This window comes from Gopherus flavomarginatus, chromosome 9 (assembly GCF_025201925.1).
Source record: "Gopherus flavomarginatus isolate rGopFla2 chromosome 9, rGopFla2.mat.asm, whole genome shotgun sequence".
Taxonomy (NCBI): Eukaryota; Metazoa; Chordata; order Testudines; family Testudinidae; genus Gopherus; species Gopherus flavomarginatus.
Window position 1 is genome coordinate 36,898,195 of NC_066625.1, and position 14,799 is coordinate 36,912,993.

Sequence of the window (14,799 nt, forward strand, 5' to 3'; positions counted from 1 at the left end):
CATAAGCATGTGCTTAACTTTAATTTCCATGGAACATAAGCATGTGCTTAAAGTGAAGCACTTGCCAAATGCTTGTCTTAGTCAACAAGTGGCATTTGTAGGGGTGGGCCTGAAGTCTAACAGCAGCCCCTTCACTCTCTCTCCACTCAGCCAAAGGTAAGAAATTTTCACCCAGTGAATCCCACCCTGGGCCTGGTCCCTTAGTTCAAGGATTCACTTGCTCATAAGGGAAAGAAATTTATTATTCAGAGTGTGCCTAGAACAGTGGTTTTCACGCTGCGGGTCATGACCCAGTACTGGGTCACAGAATGTAAGGCACTGGGTCGCGGTGACTCTGGTCAGCACCGCCGACCAGGCCATTAAAAGTCCCGTTGGCGGTGCTGCCTGGCTAAGGCAGGCTAGTCCCTACCTATTCTGACACCAGGCTGCGCCCCAGAAGCGGCCAGCAGCAGGTCCGACTCCTGGGTGGGGTGGTCACAGGGCTTTGCGAACTGCCATCACCCGGAGCACTGGCTCTGCACTCTCTTTGGCTGGGAACCGGCCATTGGGAGCTGGGCATGCAGTGCCTGTGGGCAAGAGCTGCGTGGAACTGCTTGTGCGCCTCCGCTTAGGAGTTTGGACTTGCTGCTGGCCGCTTCCAGGGCACAGTGCGGTCTGCAGTGCCAGGACAGGCAGGAAGCCTGCTTTAGCATCCCTGCTGCCCGGGAGCCGCACAAGGTAAGCCTGTGCCTCAACCCTGCACCCCAATCCCCTGCCCCAGCTCTGAACCTCCCCAAAACTGGAGCCCCTTCCTGCACCCCAACCCCTCACCCCACCCGTTCCCCAGCCGTGAGCCCCTCCTACACCCCAAACGCCTCATCCCTGGCTCCGTTAGGTCATGGGCATCAACAGTTTTCTTCAACTGGGTTGCCAGAAAAAAGTTCGATAACCACTTGTCTAGAGCATTTTGGCTATGGAGCTCAGCATGTGCCACTGCATCCCTGCCAGATACAGGCCGGTCCAGGATTTTTTCTGTTTTCTTTTTCATGCACAGCAGTCACTTTATCTGCAGTAACAACAACGAGGAGTACTTGTGGCACCTTGGAGACTAAAAAAATTATTTGGGCATAAGCTTTCATGGGCTAAAACCCACCTAATCAGATGCATGGAGTGGAAAATACAGTAGGCAAGTATATATACACAGTACATGAAAAGGTGGAAGTTGCCTTACTTGTCAGTGCTAACGAGACAATTCAGTTAAAGTGGAAGTGGGCTATTCTCAACAGTAGAATACCAAGGGAGGAAAAATCACTTTTGTAGTGGTAATGAGGCCAATGAAATCAGGGTGGCCCATTTCAAACAGTTGACAAGAAGGTGTGAGTAACAGTAGGGGGAAATTAGTATGAGGACATTCGTTTTTGTAGTGACCCATCCACTCCCAGCGTTTACTCAGGCCTAATTTGATGTTGTCCAGTTTGCAAATTAATTCCAGTTCTGCAATTCTCTCTATAGTATCATTACAGAGAAATCTCTTTCAGAATTCTGGGATATTATTTTTTTCTGGTGAATTATGCTCTTTTCTTTGTGTGTTGTTTGTGTATGTGCATTGTGTCAAATGTGAAATGTGAAGATGACAATGGCTTGGAGAGAGGTGCAAGTGGGAACTCCATGCCACTCCTACCAAGTCCCAAAAATACCCTCTCAGTCCTGTAGGGTCTCAGTCCTGTAGCCTACTGGAGGCTATGGCAAGATTTAGCAGGACATCCCTGAGGCTGTACATATGCATATATATTTATAACAAGGAGTTCGGTGGCACCTTAAAGATTAACAGATTTATTTGGGCATAAGCTTTTGTGGGTAAAAAAACCCACTTCTTCAGATGCATGGAGTGAAAATTACAGATACAGGCATAAATATACTGGCACATGAAGTGCAGAACCAGTGTTGACAAGGCCAATTCAGTCAGGGTGGATGTGGTCCACTCCCAATTACTGATGAAGAGGTGTCAATACCAAGAGAGGGAAAATTGCTTTTGTAGTGAGCCAGCCACTCCTACTCAAGCCCAAATTAATGGAATTAAGTTTGCAAATGAATTGTAGCACTGCAGTTTCTCTTTGAAATCTGTTTTTGAAGTTTTTTTTGTTGAAGGATGGCTACTTTTAAATCTGTTATTGAATGTCCAGGGAGATTGACGTGTTCTCCTACTGGCTTTTGTATGTTACCATTCCTGATGTCTGATTTTTTTCCATTTATTCTTTTATATAGAGACGGTCCAGTGTGGCCAATGTACATGGCAGAGGGGCAGTGCTGGCATGATGGCATATATCACATTAGTAGATGTTCAGGTGAATGAGCTCCTGACTGTGTAACTAACATAGCTACCCCTCTCATACTATATACATTTATATCATCAAATGATTCTGGGTAGCTCTGTTGGTAGACCATGAGACTCTTAATCTCAGTCATGGATTTAAATCTGATGTTAGACTCATTACTTAGTTACATTACTAGTGATTGGCAGGGATATAAAATCCTCAGATAGATAGTAAAACCTATTTACCCACACAGCTTGTCATTGTTTGAGTTGTAGTACAATTCTTGGAGTCGAGCATGAAGGGATGTGTGAGAAAAGAACTGCAAAAAAACAGGATTCCCAGTTGTCTTACTTCCCTGATGTAAATACCCTTCAGAGTACTAGGAGTCTTAAACCCTTTGGATTCCTCATAGAATAATCTTTTTCTTAAAGTAGTTTCTGGAATTATACCCTTCGTCAATTCCCACCCCAAAATCACATCCTGTGACTTCCTCAGATAGTCCAAAGCAGACAGGGGGAGCATGGCTGGCCAAGGTGGGAACTGCTTTGAGGTAGCCTGCTTTGGCCTGATAAATCCCATCAGTGTTGCAGCTGGAGCAGATGAACCCCTGAATGGGGCTGAAACAGAAAAGCTGGGTGAGCAGCTCTCTGGACTGGGATGAAGAGGCTAGATAAAAAGGACCTGATTCCGCTTTAATTTATGCCAGCGTAAGGATGAAGTAACTCCGCAAACTAATCTGGATTTACACTGGCATAACCAAGAGCAAACTTTATCTTCGAGCAGAACACATTTTCACACCACCTCACTGCATTGGTGAGAAGGAGTAGCTAGAACACCTTTCAGTTGAGATAGAAGGGATAGGCACAACACCCCATTGCACTAACACTTAGGAAGGATGCAGCAGCATCTCAATAATAATACCTATCTGTTCTAAAATGCTTTTAATCACTAGCTCTCAAAGCCCGAAGAGATATAGAGCAGCACCCATGAAACAAATCAGAAACAGTTTAGTCTCTTTGTCCTTATTCCTTTGTTTTTCAGAATATTTTGTGCAGGTATGCTTGTGTTGGGGAGAATCCACAGCAGTTCAGTGGGAATTTTTGGGGATGGGTGGTTCAGGGTCATAAGTGACTGAAACTTGTGTGTGCGTGTGTGTGTGTGTGTGTGAATTCCCAGATAGCTGTGGGGTAGGAGTGGAATGGGAGTACCATGGAGTATAGCAGGTGCTGGAGAAACTGGGGTACTGTGAGCTGCAGCTGCATGGCATGTGGTTAGCAGCTACAGCTGGCTAGCCAAGAACTGCAGCTGCATTCCAGCCAGCAAGTCCAAGTAGTTGAGTGCTGGCCAGCAGGGACTGGGAGTGAGGGAAGAGTGGAGGGCCAGCTATGGCTAAAGAAAAGGTTGAAAAGCAATAGAGTGGAAGCACTGCAGTCCTTTTATCCTGTAGGTGTTTAGTGGGGTGTCAGGATCCCCAGTTCTTTGAAAACCACAGTGCTGTGCCTGTGCCCTGACGTGCTTCGTATTAGATGCATGTAAGATCACAAATGTACAATACTGTGCATGTGGGTGTGTCTATTTTGTGTCTATAAACATACAGTACATAAACTCAGCCACTTGTATATGTCTTAGCATAATAATTTTACATGATTTAAAAGTAACATTTAATTTAGTACATCTCTCGTTTTCTTTCTTTCCCTCCTGCTCTACTAAATACAAAAGTTGACATTGGGGTTACAATTGTAAACACTCAAAAGCTGGGAAATGCAAAAACAAAGGTTCTCACACACAGGGCCGGCCTTAGGGACAGGCAATGTGGGCGACCACCCAGGGCGCCGTGGTCAAGAGGCAAGGAGATGGGTGGGCCTGTGGTGCGAGGCAGCAAATCCTCACTCAGCACCTTTTTCCCAGCAATGGCTCTTGATCCTACAGCTTCCTCAACCCCACACCAACTCTCCAAAAGCCCCTTCAGCGACCCTTACCTGCAGTAAGTCTTCCCTAACAACATTAAGTGACCCTTTCCCCCCTCAGTGGCTCTTGTCCCCATACCCCCATGACCTGCCCCTCTCAGTGGCTCATGGCCCCCCAGCAATGACCAGCCCCAACCACCAAGTGACCGGCCCCCCTCAGTGGCTGTTGCCCCACCCCCCAGTGGTTCTTGGCCCACCCCCCCAGTGGCCTGCCCCCTTCTGTGGCTCTTGGCCTCACCATCCCATGACCTGCCCCACTCAGCGGCTTTTGGTCCCCCCAAAGTGACAGGCCCCTCTCAGTGGCTGTTGGCCCCAACCCTCGCAGTGATCTGTCCCCCTCAGTGACTCTTGGCCCCCCAGTGACCTGGCCCCCTCAGTGGCTTTTGGACCCAGCTCCTAGTCAGGGGTAGCTCTAGGTATTTTGCCGCCCCAAGCACGGCAGGCAGGCTGCCTTCGGCGGCTTGCCTGCGGGAGGTCCCTGATCCCGCGGATTTGGCACGCCTGCGGGAGGTCCGCCAAAGCCGCGAGACCAGCGGACCCTCCGCAGGGATGCCGCCGAAGGCAACCTGCCTGCCGCCCTCGTGGCGACTGGCAGAGTGCCCACCCATGGCTTGCCACCCCAGGCACATGCTTGGCATGCTGGTGCCTGGAGCTGCCCCTGCTCCCAGTGACCAACCCTCCTCAGTGGCTCTTGGCCCCATGCACCAGTGACCTGACTCCCTCAGCAGCTGTTGACCCCAACCCTCCCATGACCTGCCTTTCTCTGCAGCTCTTGGCCCCCTCCATGACTTCCCTTCCTCAGTGGATGTTGGCCCCAGCTCCCCAGTGACTTCCCGCCTGCCCCGTGGCTCCTGCCCCCCCAGTGACTGTCCCCCCATAGCAGCTCTTGGCTCCTGTCCAGTGGTCTTGGCCTCTCCATGACCTGCCTCCTTCAGTGGCTCTTGGCCCCACCCACCCCATGACCTGCCCCCCTCAGTGGCTTTTGGTCCTCACATGACTGGTCCCCCTCAATGGTTCTTGGCCTCACCCACACCATGATCTGCCTCCCTCCATGGCTCTTGCCTCCCTCCAATGACGTGCCCCACTGAGTGGCTCTTAGCCCCATCTCCCAATGACTAGCCCCCCTGAGTAGCTCCCCCGCCCCGTGACCGCCCCCTCCCCCCAGCGGCTCTTGCCCGTGACCTGCCCCACTCAGTGGCTCTTTCCTCCATGACCCGTCCCATTCAGCAGCTGTTGGCTTCACTCCCGCAGTGACCGGCCTTCCCAGTGCTCTTCGCCCCACCCCCCTCAGCGGCTCCTGGCCCCACCTCCCCGTTACCAGCTCCCCTCGCTGGCTCTTGGCTCTCCAGTGACCTGCCCCCCAGGCCGGTCTCAGGCTCTGCTGCCCTGGCCCCAGCGGCACCCTCCGCTCGCGGCTCGCAGGGGCGGGACCGGGTGGGGCCGCCCAGCTCTCGCTGGCCGCGCTGCCGGAGAGAGGCCGGGCCATGGCGACAGCCGCTGTGTGTCCTGCTGTCGGCGGGAGCCCGCAGCGTCCCCGCCTCCTGCCCCCGCCCCCGCCTTTTCTCCGCACTCCGGGTAAGGGGCTGCTGGTCCCCCGAGGGCAGTGGGTTCCTCCCCGCCGGGTGCAGAGGCGCAGGCAGGGAGCGACTGTGCGGGGCAGAGGAGCTATACGGAGGTGGGTGCGGAGGCGCTGGGCAGGGGTCATCAGTGAGGGGCTGGGTGAAAGGAGGAGGCTGTTGCATGGGGCTGGGCCATTGGCGGTGGCTTCACGGGAGTGGGCAGTGCGGGGTGGCCGTGTGGCGTGGGTAACCCGGGCAGCGAGGGAGCCCCGCAGGTGCGCGCGTGGCTGGGTAAGCACTGCCAGGACATGCCTTTGGGGGGCGGAGGGTTCGCTCTGGGACCCCCCACTTCTCCAGCCTGGCGCGGGACAGTTCAGAAGCCTGCAGCCAAGGGGCCCCAGGAAGCGGGCCGGGGAGGAGAAGGGACAGCCTGGGGCAGTGTTTCCGATCCCTGCCGGGTCTGTGCCTGGCCCGGCTGAGGCAGCTTCTGCAGAGCCAGCCTCTGCTTTCTCCTCCTGTTGCCGCTAACGCATCCTCAGCGGAGCTCAGCCGGCGGCCGCAGCCCCGAGTCGCCCGGGGGAGGGCTGTACTCCGTCGGGCTAGCGGACGTGTTAGCTCCTTGGAAATCCCGTGGCGCTCTCCGTGCTGTGCGCGTGCCGGATTGTGCTGCAGAGACACAGACCTAGGCAGGGCAATTGCTGCTTGATCCCTTGGAAACAAGGGGGACGGATTCGCCCTGGACCCGTTGCTTCCAAGGCAGTTACCCCAGGGACGAGTGAGACCACTGGCTCTGGAGACCCAGTGCAGATAGGAGCGCCAAGCTTGCATGCACTTGGTTTTGCATCAGGTCTGTGCTTTGCAAGGGTTCTTGTGGAAGGACAGGTTTCCTGCTTCCCAGCCCAGACTACGCGGTGGGAGAACATCCCGTTCGCTAGGCAGCGGAACAAGTGAGCGAGGCTGTCTGCTTTAATGAGTAACAGGGAGGGAGGCGTTGGCAGAATTTTACAGCATGTTTTTTTAAAAAGCATTTCTGACTCTTTTTTGGGGGGGAGGGAGAAAAGGGGTACATGCCTCCAACAGCAACAGGAAGAGTTGGAAAGGGAGAAGGGAGAGCAGCAGAAAGAATTTCCAAACTCTTCTGCACCTGAAGTGCTAATGTGGATTCCCTGGTTCTCAATCCAAACACAGATTCCTCTGGTCCTGGTACGGTGATTTACTGTTTCATTGCTCTGGCATCCATTTCTTTATTTTGAATTTTTTTCAAACCGTGGTACACGTATTTCAATAGGCCATGCCTTGCAAAATATCTTCTGGTTTTGGAATAGACTTTTCCTCTTACACTTGGACTAGCTAATTGGATAGCAAAACGCTAACTGCAGGGATAGGATTACTTAATGCTCTTGTAATGCTGTTTTGCTGTTCAGTTTCAGCCCTTTTGCATGAAAAGAATCTGCCTTGAAATAGCTTCTCACCCTATCATCCCCCCGGGTAGGAGTGAAGGCAAGCCCCACAGATCCCTCTATGTAGAAGTCATGGTGCAGACTGTGCAGTGAGTTTATTCCTTGAACAGCTTTATTCTTGCTAGGCCTTTCATTTTAAGGAAGGTTTCATTGTCAATGTAACTAAAATTGGCTTCACAGCAGATTTGTTCGTTTGAATGGCTTATTCAAGAGGTCCTTGATAATTACAATGCATTGTTTAGCAAACTGGAGTTTTTATTCATCTGACAGGTTAATTCCATCGTTGGGGCTTAATTTTTTTAAAAAAGGATTTTCCTGTAAAATGCAAGTTCTGGTGAGGAGACAGCTGTGCAGTAAATGTTTGCCTCCAGCAGGCTGCTTTCTCTTTCTTGTGAGTGGGTGTGATATATTTTTTCTGAGTGTCTTGTGTGGAGGGGAATTGTGGATCTTAGGGTGATAAAAAGTTTACCCTGTATCCCAGTGTGATGAAGCGTTTAGTTCTGTCTGGTTCCTGTGCTGGCCTTTTGCTTTTTAATTTGAAGTTGGATTGTTTTCAGGGTCTGTCTGAGAGGGACAGCCAGCAGAAGTTCTCAAACAGGTGGCATTGAAACTTAGCCAGTCAAAACCACAGAAGTGGCTTTCCTAGTAGTAGAATGTGTTTAGACTTTCTTTTAAAGAGGCTGATTCTTGGATTTAGTCAAGAAGGTCTTTACACATCTTTCAAAAGAGGGAGCAGAGAATTCTTGAGAGCTTTGTTCCCTTAGGCTCTGATTCAGTAAGGTATTTAAACACATGCTTAATTTCAAGCACATGAAAAATCCCATTGGCATCAGTGCTTGGAGTTAGGCATGTGCTTCAGTACAAAGGGGTGCTAAAGGAACAATCAGTTAATTTGCAACCTCTGCTCCTATTCATGCCAGTCCTGTATACTGTGTAATTCAACATTTCTATTCTCTTGTCTGCAGCATCTGGACAAGAAACATTGTTCAAGTTCTACAGAACCTTTATCATGACAGGAAGGGATTATCTCATCCTTTTCCCTCTCCCTTTCAAACTGTCTTCATTACTGGGTGAGAATTACTGCATTTAGGTAAGGAGAGAATTCTTTCTCTCTCCTCCCCCTTTGTATTGTAAATATTTTTACTCCTTTCGAACTCGTAACCCTAGAAATGATCAACGTGACTGAAGAACATTGCCTTGTATGGTTTAATCCTGGGTTTCCCTTAGTTGTATCACACCCACTTTTTCTGCTCGGAGAATATATTTCCTTTACTCTGCACTTCTATAAAGTTTTTATTACCATGTTTAAGAAACTTGGAACTTACTTGGTAGCCTCCCCTCTGTCCCCAACCTGCCCCAAATGGTGGAGCTGTCACTGAGTCAAGTCTTTCTCCCCATAGAGCCAGAGATGGGTCTAGCTATGGCTTTTGTCCAGCCAGCATGGGTAACTGAAAAGAAGCTCTTGCCAAGAACATTCTTGGGTAGTGTATTTGAAAAGTTTGTGGGCATGTGTTTGTGCCTAGTTGGAGTTCCGAGGGCGTGACATTTTCCATTGCATCCATAGAGAGCAACCCCCGCCCCCCAGTCTCTTTTCTTATAACCACGAAGAGGCAGCCAAACATTCCCCAGAAGTACGAAACTTGCAGCATTGGGTATGTCCAGATAGTGCTGCAGTGTCTGCACAGGTGGAGAAGATATCACTTGCGCATCAGTAAAAGCCAGTAGGATAAAACCATTCAGGGAATGGGCCATATGGTTTAGCTGAGGATAACAAATCTTGGGGAAGAAACAGGAGCATCTGTAGGATAAGTGATGTGACACCTTAACCCATGTGTTTTCCCAGAGAGAAGAGTTTTCTCACACGTAAAGCACCTAGCGTCCCTGTGCCATGCAAATAATAATAGCTTCCTCAAACAAAAAATGCCAGCTGATGTTGGTAGGGAGGAACAAACTGTATTTTCAATATTCAGGCATGTGAAAAATCATGGGACTGTTAGTGTTTTGTGTATCCCTCAGGGATGATTAAATCAATAGCTAGAAGATATCCCTGGCATAACAATTGTTGAGGCAATCAGTATTTTTTAATTAGAAACCCTTTCCTTCCAGTGATTTATAATCTGAGGAATAAATTCACCTTATTAGCTTTAACAATTTAATTTTAAAGAGTCTAGTTATTGTCAGTTGTGGAAGCGCTGCAACTTGTTTATAGTTGTCCACCTTCCAGCATCATTCATATTATGGACTGCTGTAGCATACTGCAGGGTATTGAATGGACACCAGCTCTGTAATACTCTGTATTTTTTTTACATGGAGAAGGAAATATTTATCCACTGTTCTGCAACAGATCAGGAGGATCCGTAACAGGTTTATATATATAAATGTGGATGGGGGGCAGGTGGATGGGGACACATCACTTCTAATAGAAAACTAATTAAAAAAAATTAAATGGACAATGGCTTTTAACGGAGCTGGCTGAGAGAACCAGGGCACGATGAGATCTAGAATTGTAGCTGGTGGGTTGCCCGGCTGAAGACCTGGAATCTCAAGTGTTATGGCAGCCCCCTGTTAGCTTTCATTTGGCAGATGGTTTAAACATTAAGTTTTCAGGGGTGGGATCCCCTTTCATGTTTGTTATCCTTTCCCTTTTTAAAGACAATAGCACATGTATCATGGGCATTTAACTAATATCAAAATGAGTTTAATTTGCCAAGGTGGGATTCAATGTTCGGGGATGTTGTTTCCACTGCATCACATTTCATATGTATTTGCGTCTTTGCTGATACTCTCGTCTAACTTTTTCTGATCCCTCCCCATCCTCAGGTGATAGGGTTTTCCCAGCCCCACAAGCTACTCTCTAGCTGTACACCTTGTAGTATATCTTTCCCTTGGCCTAGAAGGGGTGTGTGTGTGTGTGTGTGTGTGTCTGTGTGTGAGAAATATGAATTCTTGGGGCTAGGCAGTGCAGGAGGGGTGGGAGAAGAAGATCAGAGATGCACTTAGCTATGCCTCATCCTCCTTATGCATAGAAACCACCTCTTGTATACAAGCCTCAGGTCACCAGGAATGCTCCAGTCATCCAAGCAGGGCTGAATGGGAGTTCCTTTTAGAGCTGGCTTAATACTACTTTTTATGAGATATTGAGATCATCTTGAAACTGCATGAATTTCCCCATTTAACTGTCATGTGAAGATGAAAGCACTTGGCTCTTAGAGAAGGAATCACAAGTCAGTTGTGTCCATAATACTGCAGGGCTTGAAAAAATTAACAGATGCCTTCTAGTTGAGGGGGAGGGTCCCCAGCCATATCTGAGGCACAGGTTCATGCCACGTTTTCTGCTGAGAGCTTTCCTGAACAGCAGTAGCAGCATGAAATAGATGTGATTCTTGACAGTTTCGCTGCTTTTCTAGGGTTCTCCCTGATATCAGCGAAACTGATAGCTGTCATGGTCAGTTTCATTTTTGCTGCTGGACAAAGCTAGGAGCAGCAGCAGAGGCAGTGAAGCTGGGAAGACGGTTGCAGACTTGGGAAGACAGAGTTGCATCAGCTTCCATTCTCTTCACATTGCTAATTTCCAGCACTCAAATAAAATGTCTAAAAACATTTTTTTGAAACGAAAGCTTATATTTTGAGACAATTGATGCCTTAGTTCCCTTTGTTCACCTGCAAAAACTTCTTATTTGGGAATTGGATTTTTCAGGCCTTGAAATTAAATTACACTAAATAGTCCTGGCGGAGCCTATTTAGGTGAAACAAAACTCTATGCTCCTCAGACTTAGTCTCTCTGTTTCAGAGTGAACTTATGATGGAACTGGATGGCAGGTTTGAGAGAGAAATTAATAGTATTTAAGGACTGTACTTTTGCTCAGGTGATAATTTTAGGCTCAGAGAGAGAGGTGGCAATGGGCTACTGTCCTTACTGAGCCCTTGTGGAAAGACTTAACAGTGGTAATTGAAAATCAACTTGATGAAAAATGAAATTCTTAAAACTAAGAACAAAAGGAAGGCCAGCTGATTATGAGACCCTGCCAAAATTCAGGTGTGGGTTTGAAAAATCCTATAGCATTCCCAAAGCTGACCACAAGTGCAACTCCCATTGATGCAAGTGTTCAGCGTGGGAACTGAGGGCAGTAAGTGACTCTTGGTATGCAATTTAAAAGGATGCTGACAAATTATTTCCCTATGTCCCTTTTCTCCTCCCCCCATTTATGAGGGTTGCTTCCAACTCATCTGACTTAGCCTGTTATTCAATCACCTCATGCCCCCTCTGCTCTGCCTACTTTAACCTTGAAAGAATGTAGTTGCATGAATGTCCTTCCATTACTGAGTGCTCCAAGGTCATTACAGTGAAGTATCTGAAAAAGAAAATGGGAAAACTATTGACTTCATTGGTGGTCACGAGGTAAGGTTACCCCCTCCTTCCATACAATTCTTAGTTCTCTGTACCGTGACATTATATAGCTTCCATTTCATAGAATGATAGAAGATTAGGATTGAAAGAGACCTCAGGAGGTCTTCTCGTCCAACTGCCTGCTCAAAGCAGGACCAACCCCAACTAAATCATCCCAGCCAGGGCTTTGTCAAGCCGGGCCTTAAAAACCTCTAAGGATGGAAACTCCACCACCTCCCTAGGTAACCCATTCCAGTGCTTCACCACCCTCCTAGTGAAATAGTTTTTCCTGATATCCAATCTAGACCTCCCCCACTACAACTTGAGGCCATTGCTCCTTGTTCTGTCATCTGCCACCACTGAGAACAGCCTAGCTCCTTCCTCATTGGAACCCCCCTTCTGGTAGTTGAGGCAGGATTTGATAGCAACCTTCACTCTTCTCTTCTGCAGACTAAATAAGCCCAGTTCCCTCAGCCTCTCCTCATAAGTTATGTGCCCCAGCACTCTGATCATTTTCATTGCCCTCCGCTGGACTTTTTCCAATTTGTCCACATCCTTTCTGTAGTGAGGGGTGCAAAACTGGATGCGATACAGTTTGTCCTCCCCAACACCCCTGGTCCCTGCTCTAGCAACCAATATAAGAGCTTCTGATATCCAAAGCACTCTGTGATGTCTAGCTGAGCTCCAGCTAGCTGCTGCATTTGCCTGCGTAGTTATGGCACTTTTAGTTTCTAGCTCAATAGTCTGTAAAGTGCTTTGGGGTACATGGAAAGTGTAATATCAAACCCAGTTTTTATTCCATCATATCTACAGCACACCTCTGGTTGTGACCTGGAGGCATCTTGTGCTCACTGGATGGAATAACTTCATGACTATGGAATGAAGAGTGATTTGCTTGGCAGAGCATCAGAAGCTGCCATCTACACTGTCCCACTGGCGGTAAGACTCCACCGAGTATCTATCTGTATTGCATTATCTGTGTAGCACTAACTGTTTGCAAGGCATTTAACACAGGCCTCCAATTAATCCTTCTGGGGTTGTTCTTGGTTCCACTTTTACCAGCTTTGTGCATTACTTTGAGGTTCCTCTTTAGGGGTTGAGGGGTCTGTACTTCTATCAATATACTGCTTGTGTCACTTGTGTTCTCATATGGAGCGCTAATTCTCCCTGCTGCAAGTTCCCTCCCAATGGAGCTATCCTGCAGGACCTGTGTTCCCCAGGGCTGGGTTCTTCCGGCCCCAGAATCAGATGAACACACACAAACACACACACACATTAACAGAGCACAGCTGAGAGGACCAGGTTAATCAGCACTCCCAAGCTGACCCCTTATATGTCCCTGGACTCAGTAGGCAGGGTCGAGCAGCACTTCCAAGCTGTCACCCTCATAGGCCCTTGGATTCAGAAGGCTGGGTCAAACAGCACCTCCAACCTGTCACCCTCATACACCCTGGACCCTGCACTGGAATAGAGCACGCCTGAGCAGATTGGGTTGAGCAGCACTTCCAAGCTGCCACCCTCGTATGTCCCAGGTTCAGCACGTCTCTATCCCCACTTTCACGTTACAATTGTTATGGTAGTAACCCACTTGATGAGCAAACCCCACAGGATTTTTGGGCATTGCAGGGATCTTTTAGCTTAGGTATGAGGAGCATTGCTGCAGAGTGAATGAGGAAACCAAAAAACACCCATGAGGGAGTGGGAGGAAGAGAGAGAGAGAGAGAGAGAGAAGCCACCAGCTTAATTATTAAAGTTATTTATTGCTGGGTAATAAACATAGGGGAGCCAAACAAACAAAGCAGTTATAATATTAAATCTAACTTAAATTGATTATAAAAGTCAGGTTTATAAAACTATAACTGATCACACAAGTCAGGGTCAGAAGGCTAAACAGGACTTAAGAGAGAGAGAGCTGGGTTCTCACCACTCTGCTTGAATTGGTTGGGTTCCCAGGTGGTGGTGGTAGCTGAGGGTCCAGAGTGCTGGAGACAGGCAGAGCCCCCAGCATGAAAGATGAAATCCCAATGGAACTGATGCAGATTTTGTATCGAGGCATCAGACCAGTTACTTGAGCATGGGTAGGGGATTTTGTAGAGAAACAACAATGGTTCAAGGGAGAACACTAGATTTGTTTGTGTGTAAACAAGGGAGTATATCAAAGTTGTTTTGTTCAGGCTAGACCATGGGAGCTGATCATTCCTGGCTATGGGCAATGTTCCTTGGAGGGAGCTCACATTGCAGTTGGGGAGCTTCACTATTTTGGATACCAATAGAGGATTCATTACTAGAATTGGTCTGATAACTACTGAGCTGGGTGTGGGCAGGTGTGGGTTCATTAACATCTGGAGCAGAAATCCCCCATCATGCAGTGCTTCCCTGCTATTTTGGTCCCAGAATTCTGTGCGGTTCTTGCCTTGGAATCTCTGTTCTCCATTCTATATGCTGATGGAGATGCCTCCTTCTCCCACCTTTGATGCAAATGAGGCTAGGGGAGTTTCCTTAATCGTGTCATCCTTATCCCAGTGGTTTAGGTGTTCTCCCACTGCCTTTTAATTGCTTTTTGTAAGTCTTTCTTCTGGTGCAGATTTGGTTCAAGCAGAGGCTAGGGGCAGGAGGGGTAGGGAAGGTCTTTGATGAGTCAGATAGGCTGGGTACTGCTCCCTGGTTCCCCAAAAACACAGAGCTGCTAGGTAACACCACTATTTATGAATGGGGTTCCCTTTTGCCTGCCCCATGCTGATGCACTGATAGAATTGGAAGGCTGCAGTCACACAGTTCCCTCTGGGACTGGGATCGGTCCAGAAATGCAAATCACCTTCTACTGAAGGTCACTGTGAAGGAAATTCAGGGAGCCAGCATCAAGAATTATTGATCCTGAAGGGTAGCAAATCTGACTGCTACTGATTAGCTAGGAATTGTGCTTGGACGTATTTGTCTAGAAGGTGCTGCAGAAAGGCAGTGTATTGTTTGTGTTGTGGTAGTGTCCCAGGGCCCCAGTGTGCCAGATGCCTTACAGACACAGAAGTCATGATCAATTTGTAAAATGTCATTTGAAAGAGTGAATACCTGCGCTCCGAAAGAGATCTGCTCCACATTTGTCCTTCTCTTTCTGAAAATGCATCAGTTGTGAGC

At 48.2% G+C, this 14,799-nt stretch overlaps 1 protein-coding gene across 2 annotated transcripts in view; it reads left to right on the forward strand.

Moving 5' to 3' along the window:
• Positions 1 to 5,750: 5,750 nt before the first annotated feature.
• LOC127058304 (ankyrin repeat and fibronectin type-III domain-containing protein 1-like) overlaps positions 5,751 to 14,799 on the forward strand; it is a 698,608-nt gene continuing 689,559 nt past the window's right edge. Inside the window, exon 1 of one of the 2 annotated variants that reach the window (XM_050968088.1) lies at positions 5,751 to 5,836. The gene's annotated coding sequence lies outside the window, so the exon portion shown is untranslated. Of the gene's footprint in view, positions 5,837 to 5,895; positions 5,937 to 14,799 lie in introns of those variants that run through there. The other variant, XM_050968089.1, reaches the window with a different exon arrangement.